Source organism: Juglans regia, chromosome 13, assembly GCF_001411555.2.
Source record: "Juglans regia cultivar Chandler chromosome 13, Walnut 2.0, whole genome shotgun sequence".
Taxonomy (NCBI): Eukaryota; Viridiplantae; Streptophyta; class Magnoliopsida; order Fagales; family Juglandaceae; genus Juglans; species Juglans regia.
This window is the reverse complement of record NC_049913.1, coordinates 22361785-22370700: the sequence shown is the minus strand read 5'-3', so window position 1 is coordinate 22370700 and position 8916 is coordinate 22361785.

The following is an 8916-nucleotide window of genomic DNA, read 5'->3' as shown; positions in this document are numbered from 1 at the left end:
TAAAAATATATGTAGTAGTGCAAGTAAGGATCATTCCCACGGAGAGTATTTAGCCTAGTTTTGTGCTATGTGAACAACACCATAAACCACCCACTACCCTGTCTCCCTCTTCGCCTGGTAAGCCTCTACCGTGCAACCCCTTTACTACCCACAATGAACTTCTACCTTGTTTTGAAAAGTAGAAAGTGATTTCTTTGTAACACCCCGCTCATTCTTTCTGAAGTAAGCAAATTCGACTGTGAGTCTCATTATGGGTGCTAAATCTTGATGGTGTGTTTTTAAAGATATTATGTGATTTCTAAAGTAAGCCTAGTGTTTTAAAGCCCTCTAATATTTTAAATGCCCTATAAATATTTATATGAGGTATTTCCAGTGTTATTGAACCAAGCCTAATTTTAAATAAGACAATTATAATATTTTTGAAGAGCTCCAAAAATATTATAATTGTAGGAAATCATTTTAATATCATTTTATTAAAATGATTTCAGTTTTTTAAAATGTTATGTGATTTAAATTATGTTGAAAACTATCATTAATTAAATGATGTTATTCTCTTGAAAATATTAAATAAGACTTCATCATTTTATCTATGATGAAGGAATATTATTTTATAAACTAAAGTTTAGTTTAAATAATATTTTATCTTAATTCCTCCTAGTATTTTTAAGTTAAATTGATGTTTAATCTCTTACCGTTAGATCGTTTTGACTATCCTAAATTGAAGTGTCTGGACTAAATACCCAAGCCCTCTCTCTTTCTCCCTCACTTTCCCTTTCCCCCTCTCTCTCTCCTCTCCCTTCGGCTTGCACCACACGTCTCCTCTCTCTCTCACCCGATCCGTCCCTTCAGCCCAGCTCGGTGCCGCCGTGCGCTGCCCAGCCTCATTGTCACCACCGGCGATTCCCTTTCATGTTGGCAAGCTCCCACCATCAAACCCAACCTCCATCTCACAACCACCCTCTCCCACGCACGTCTGCATCTCCTCACACACGGGTTCGCCATACGCAGCTCCTAGCACAGCCATATGCGGCCACCCAGGCCATCGAGCACCACCACGAGCACCCCTGACCACCCCCTTCCTCCTCCACTTGACCCGAAGGCGGTAACCCTTCCCTCACATGCACGAGCTCTCTCCCTCAAGCACGGGTTCCTCCACCTCAACCATCGTACGTTGCCACCCACGGCGTCCAATCACTGTCTCGAGCCTCCTTTGGCCACCATTGGCCTACGCCAGCCACCCATAGCCCCGATCTACCCCTCACGCACACCCTTTCTCTCACGAACTCTCCCTCATGCATGGCTTAGATCTATCGCCGTAGAGCCACCGCACCACCTTACCGATGCCACCACCACCTCACCAAGGTCCTCCTAAGCCCCTCCATGCTCAGTCCCTTCCAAACCCTCACCTCTAGCCACCTCTAGTGGCCAAATAGCCATTGCATGTGGCTAACCACCACCGTATGCGGTGTTACCCACTACCCATGAACTCCCACCTTGTCAGCCACCCTCGCATAGCCCAAATCTACCCACCAAAATTCTAGATCTGGTCTCCAAGTTAGTCCTATCGTAAGGTCATAGTAGTGACAACTACCGCCCAACCTAGTGGCTTCCGACGCCATTGGCCATGCTGGATAGTGAGCAACACACAGGTTAGTCATGCTGGCCGGGTTAAGAGAAGATTGGTATCGGAAGTATGGCCCTTGTCCATAAGAGCATGTGATCAACATATTATATATTGGTCTTAGGTGATAAAGGGGTGAGGTACGTGTGTAATCTGGTTAGACACATATGCCGGACAGATTTACCATATGTAATGGGTAATCTGTCCTAAGCATGGTTACACGGTGCTTAAGCCTCAAAGTTGGCTTAAAGCCGTGTGGCGCGTATTGACGGGAATGAGGATTTAGAGTGAGCTAAAATACTTGAAGGTAGTGACGGGAGTATTGTCTAGGATTGTGATGCGTGACGTAGTTGGTCAGAGTCATGCATCGGAATGTGATCAATAGAAGAGTAAGACGAAGGTTTTAGTGTCTTAATCCTATGGTGAATCATGGGTTCACCCTAGTGGATAAGCACTCGAAGTAGAATGTTGAGTTTGGAAGAGGTAGTGAAAGTAAATGGGTCCCTAAAGGTTTTAATGTAACGCCCCAATAGAAGGCCCAAACTATATGTCCTATACTCTAAAAAGACTAGTCAATGATACAATTGGAGCCCTATTGGAACCTTATAAATAGCAAGAACTTCTCCTTCCCAAGCAATGTGGGATCCCATACACCACCTACCCTTATCCATATCATATGGGGTATCACAATCTACCCCCGACGTCCTCGTCAGGCCTGTCCATTGTAGGTGGCATGGCTCAAGTCCCACATTTCTGGTTGGGATAGTCTCTGATCATTTGTAACGCCCCAATAGAAGGCCCAAACTCCATGGCCTATACTCCAAAAGGACTAGTCAATGATACAATTGGAGCCCCATTGGAACCTTATAAATAGCAAGAACTTCTCATTCCCAAGCAATGTGGGATCCCATACACCACCTACCCTTATCCATATCATATGGGGTATCACATTTAACATAGTAAAGGGACACATAAGAGCACGAGATAGAAAGAGAGTGTTTCAAGTGAAGTGTAGTTCTATATTAAGTATAGTTGCTTATGCACTAGATAGAGAATAACGTCAAGGTTATGTGTATGCCTGTAGGTTGCCATCTAACACACACATGAATGGACTGCATCAAATGAGTATGGCATGGAGTCCAGGTAAGTATATGTTCATACTCTTCTAGAGTTTTTTAAAATGATATGAAATGAAAATGAAATGTTTTTCCTTTACGACGCTTTACGAAACAAAAGGAAACGATATTTTATGAAAAAACTTGCTAAGTGTTTAAACGTATACGTATGTATGGCCCTTTTTGGTAGCCCTTTTTTATACAACCAAAGTATTAATTGTATGCATGTCAATGGATGATAATACGCAATATCAATTGTATGTAAAAAAATGAAATGTGAGACCTATGCCTTGTGATTTAAATGATGCTTTAACTGATGTGAAGAAAGTGTTTTAAACGTTCTTATGAACTGATGCTTTATGGACGCCATGAAAGATGATGTTTAAGCTCATATTTTTAAATGACGTTTTCCATGAACGAACTGTTAAATGAAAGAACTGAAAAGGGAAGGACTAGACTGAAAGAAAGGACTGAATGTTCAATGTATGAAAATACATAATGGCCACATGACTGAATGAAAATGGTACCAAAGAACTGGGCAAATTGTAATGCCGGGTAAGTAGTACTGGTAGTGCACCCAGTGCACCCAGTGCTGCCCTCTGATTGAAAGGGATTCTGAACCCGTGGCCACGGGCGGAGTTCGAGTCCAAAGGAAGATCGTTAACCCCAACACATGGAGCGTAACAATGTGTACCGGCAAAAGAAAGTGATAAGAAAGAACTTATGAATGCATTAACTCTTTAAGAAATGAAGGCATTGATGGGAGATACGTTTTACGAAAAGAAAACCGTTTTTAGAGAAAAACCCAGCCTAGTGATGTTTTCAAATGAATGCATGTATGCATGTACGTATAATATGTATGGAATGATGAATGCATGACTGAAAACCTATGTTATTATATTTTAACGGTATGGAGTAATGTTTACTGAGTATTCGACTCATTTTAGTTTTTATGTGTGCCCCTCCCCCCACAGGAACTAAATGAGCAGTACGCGTCAGGACGGACATAGCCCAAATGGAAGGGCACGGAAGTCTAGGCATGAGAGTTTTAATTGTATGAGAGGCCTTTTATCTTAAGATTAATGTTTTCTGCTGTAAACCTCTTTTATTCTCAAAACACAATTTATATTATAACGTAGAGTCTTACACCCTGTGTATAGAAGTAAAAAGTTTTAAATTTAACGGTAATTCCCGTCGTCTTTTCTAAAATTATTTTATAAAAAATCTCACCACAAGGACGGACGTTACATTCTTTGAGTCTCCTGTAAGGTTCATAGCGAAACTGTAGTGCATTTATGGACACCATTTCATCGACTTCCATCATGGTGAGAAGATGTCTATCAAAAAACCCTGGTCTTCCACTTAGGACCCTCTCTTTGTCAACCAACTTCTGGAACTTGATCAAAAGACATTGTTCTCCTAGCTCCTTAAACGTAACCCACCCTTCCAATCTCCATGTTCGTGACATTGTAATCCTAAAATCCTCACTATTGACTCCCTTCTCGGTTAGGGCCTTCCCCACTATACATTAGTTTCCCCGTCCCTCCTCCTCTTTGGTGTTATCCTGCTTTACATGGAAGCAAGAGCTCTCTTCTTTGGATAGATGTAGCCACTCCGATCGTGTTGCCAAATCCTCTGCCTCCACCAGTGCCTTTACTTTCTGTAGTATTGTATTGTTTTATTGGTGAAACTAATATTTGAGTTTTTCTTTGGTTGTACTTAATTGCTTCAAAAGGGGGTTTTCTTCAAAAACGGTTTGGTTATTCTCTTCTTTAATCCATTGATTAGTAGTCCTGTTTATAGTTGATAGTTGGTTTGATTTATAGATTTCAAACTATCTAAAGAAAGGTATACTAATTTGTATTCCTCTTAAGTACTCATAATAATTTTCTTGAATATAATCTATCTCTATTTTTGTAAAAGTTGAGCAAAATACTGATATTTTCTATTTATTTTCTTCTTTCTTATAATCTTGTTTGAGATATTCTTGATTGATTTTAAATTCTTCTTTACTCATGGTGTATATTTGGGCATCATCTCCAACTACTTGTGAATATGTTGGAGAAGAATGTTGTTCTTTTACTTATTCAGGATTATTAGAGGTGGATGCCATATCTGGATGATTACAGTGTATATTGGTGTATCAATAATATTTTCAGGAATAACTTTCCAAATCTGTGTATCAAAATTCTGGGATCTAGTGTCAAAGTTTTGAGATTTATTCCGAAAAATTGATGTAAGAACAGATCTGGGTGTATAATAACTAGAAGGTGATGGAGAAGAATAATGTGAATGTGATGCAGATCTTCTAAAAGGTTGGAAAGAAACTTGGACTGTTCCGTTCATTTTTTAATCTATGTATTCTATATCATTTATAGAATTATTTTCTATTTTAGGTAATAAAGCAATATTTTCTAATTGCCATTTATTAGGGAGAGCAATTTGGTTCCAATTAATTTGTTTAAGAATTTGTACACTAAACTTTTGTGTACTAGATTGTAATAATAATATATATCCTCTTGGACTGGTAATGAGAGCTTGTGGCTCCAATGTTGTTTTCATTAGTTTATAATGGATCCTATATACTACTGTTAAAGGATGTGATCCTTTTATCATATGATAACCGCTTGTTTTAATATTCAATGTTAAAACCTGTAGGATATTAGTATCAAATAATGAAAGTGAATAATTATGATAACAATTAAAATAATCTGGACCTTGGAATGAACTTGATTCTATCATTCCAAGTAAAGAATCATGAAAATTATAGTTTCACTCATCTCTTACATAGAGTAATACTGAGGTATTTAATCCGCTTCTAGTGAGGGGTTTTATAGCCACTTGTACTAATCCAATATGTATGAAAGAATATTTCTATTCTTTATGATATTTTATAGCTTCTTTTGATAATAATTGTAGTGATTCATAATCATTATTTAAACAAATTATTTTTTTCTACTGTTTTAATAGTATAATTAGTAAGAAATGATAGTTTAGAAAAAAAAGTGGAATGTTTGTATATTTGATTTTTTGGAACATTAGGAATTGTCTAGTCTTTTAAATTTCTTTCTATATCTATTATACTATAAAATTTTTGGTTGATGTTATCAGGTTCTATAGGAATACTAGTAGTGGGTTTTTTGGTATCAGGTGCTCTAATACCAAAGAATTTAAATTTTTATTTCCCCTATATCAAAAGAAATTAACTCCTTAACTATATATACTATATCTACTATACTAAAAGTATAGATTAATGTAGTAACTATATATTCATAGATTACTAATCCATATAGATCACTATACTAACTATGTAGATTACTATACTAACTATATATACTATATATTACATTATATACTATACCATATACATTACTATGTTAAATATACTGTGTAACTATAATATTTTATAAACCATTATTTAAAAAAAACATATATTTATGGTCCACGTTCGAACAAACAAATGTATGTTCAAATATGATACAATGTATGTGGGAACATTTAAATAAACGTTCGAACGCTTTTGGAAAAATGGCGGGACCTTTCCTGCGTTAATTTTATGTCAACATCTGAACATTCGAACATAGACAAGTTAGGTTTGAACTTTTTTTAAAAAATTGGCAGCACATTTCCCGCATTAATTCTATGGTATTATATGGGAACCTAATTTCAAACAAGTTCGCATGTCAACACTTACACATTCGAACGTTTATGAATTACATTCGATCGTAGACTAGTTAAGTTCGAATGTTTGTGCTAAAATTGGCGGGATCTTTCTCGCGTTAATTCTAGGAAACCTACTTTCATCTACGTTAGAACGTCAAAAGTTGCTGCAATAAGTCAAAATATTTGAAAAAAATTATAACACGCCCCACACAAATCTAGGGTGTGTTTAAACACATGGGAATCCTACATGTTCTTATCCCCGAGAGAGAGAGAGAGAGAGAGCAGAATGTGAAGTGAGAGAGAACGAGAGTGAGAGGGAGTTAGAGTGAGGGAGAACGAGAGTGGGAGTAAGAGTGAGAGTGAGAGTGATTGTGTTTTTTTTTTCTTTTTGGATAGAAAATCACTTCATTTCATAAGGTATAACACCTTAAGACATGTTACAATAGTGTTGATCAATGAAAATTACATTCTCAATGATAAGAGGAACACTATTAACCAAATGATCATATCTTCAATGGACCATGCATGTCATGCAAGTCGATGAATAGCCTCATTTGTTAATCTATTACTTTACTGAATACTGCATTGAGGGAAAGTTTGCATCAAGCTTTTGACATTGGCTACCACAGATCTGATAGTTGCACCCGACTCAATTGAACTATTAACCTCTTCCACCAGAAACAAGCAATCACTTTCAATAATCAGATTTGAAATGCCTATATTCATGCACAATTGTAGTTCCTTCAATAAAGCTACAGCTTCTACTTGTTCTGGTTCTAGATAAATAGACTCAACTCTACTAATTGCCATAAGCACCTCTCCCACATGATTCCTCAAAACATCACCCATTCCAGCTTTATTCAAGTAAAAAAGGAGAGCACCATCAATATTTAGCTTAAGAGAGTCTTGTGGAGGGGGTGACCATTTGTACAATAGATTTATAGGATTAGGAGAGCCCAAATGATGCCTAACTGATACATTCTTCAATTTCTTTACAAAAGCAAATCCAATAACTTGTTGTGCTGGTAAGGCAATCTGTTCATGAACCATCTTGTTCCTTCTAAACTAAAAGGCCCAAACCATCAAGAAGAAGTCAAATAACTCCTCAGTTGAACCTTTGAAAACAAGGTCCATTGTAGTAGTGATAAAAGAACTGAAATGAGCTCCATTTTGAATGACGGAAAACCTGTGAGTTAGGAATTCATGGATGGAAGGGCATAATATCAAAACATGGCACAAATCCTCCATTTGATGTTGACAAAAACAACATTGCCCCTTAATATCCAGTTTTCTCTTAATCAGATTGGCCTTAGTTAGTAAATTGTCTTTACACGCTCTCCAAGCAAAAACCTTAATCTTATGAGGGATTTTTAACTTCAAGAAAGCAGTCCAAAACTTCTTCATCAAAGCACCATTAGAGGACTCCCCACATTTAGGTTCCAATCAATTCTTAAAGAATCTGTCAGCGCTTTTAACAGAGAAAGTACCTGACTTTGTATGTTCCCACATCCACTCATCTATAGATCCAGTATGACTACGGTCCAATCTGATAACAACAACAACAATTTTTGGATTGAATAGTGCTCTGACCTTTGTAAGATCCCACCATTTAGTACTTGGATCAATTAGTCAGGAAACTTGGTCCTCTAATTGACAGAGTTGCTCAACACTCTGCTCAAAACCCAGTTCATGTCTCAGGTTTCGAATTCTAGGAATCCAAGCATCGTTTAAAATATGGATAGAGCTTCCATTTCCCACATTCCACCTACCCCCTTTCACAAGCAGGTTCTTTGCCTCCCATATTCCTCTCCAAGCATAGGAGGCATTACCTCCAAGAGAAGCTGCCAATAGGTCACCATTAGAAAAATATCTAGCAGCATACAACTTGTGGAATAAGCTCTCCTTATTCTGCAATAACCTCCAAGCTTGTTTTGCCAACATAGCCATATTGAAAGTCTCTAGTTCCTTGAACCCCATTCCTCCCACAAATTTTGATTTGCACATTTTCTTCCAGCTTAGCCAATGAACCTTTCTCTCTTCATTCTTTTGACCCCACCAATATATGGCCATCATACTCTCTATTTCAGAACAAATCTTTGTTGGAAGTCTAAAACAACTCATAGCATAAGATGGGATTGCCAAAGCTACTACATTTAGAAGGACCTCCCTTCCCCCTTGGGAAAACATAATCCCTTTCCATCCTTGCAATTTGAGCCAAACTCTGTGCTTGATTCCATCAAATGCCCTTGATTTTGACCTACCTACCACTAGGGGTAGGCCAAGATACTTATCATATTGCTTCACATGAGATGAGCTCCACAAGTTCATAATAGCCTGCTTGTTATTCTATTTCACATTGGCACTGAAAACCGTTGCAGTTTTCTCTCTATTTAGCTGTTGGCCTGAAGCAACTTCATACTGCTTTAACAAAGCTTGCAATCCTACATTTGTATCCACATTTACAGCACAAAAAATCAAGCTATCATATGCAAATAGTAGATGATTTAGCTTAGGGGC